The following is a 341-nucleotide window of genomic DNA, read 5'->3' as shown; positions in this document are numbered from 1 at the left end:
TCCTCGCGTTTTCTTTATGGCGATTATTCCAGAAGAGTTGGCTCCTTACATGACTAAGATGTTCAGATCCCATCCCGGATACAATGTCGCTCTCCTACATGATCCTCATCCCTAGATTAGGAAGGGACCCCTGCACTGCCCCAACTACCGTCCACAGCCTTATTAATCTCCGATCTGAAAATATTAATAAGCTGGGGTACAGAACACTTCACCCTAAGGGCCGGGTGGGTCTTGTCCCCTCCGTCAGGGTGGAGACGACACTAGACGGACGATAGATCTAATAGATGTATCTAAGGAAAGTAACTCGCAGACCCTCGTACTGATCGCTGATGCACAGAAGG

Source organism: Ranitomeya variabilis, chromosome 3, assembly GCF_051348905.1.
Source record: "Ranitomeya variabilis isolate aRanVar5 chromosome 3, aRanVar5.hap1, whole genome shotgun sequence".
Taxonomy (NCBI): Eukaryota; Metazoa; Chordata; class Amphibia; order Anura; family Dendrobatidae; genus Ranitomeya; species Ranitomeya variabilis.
This window is presented reverse-complemented; position numbering follows the sequence as displayed.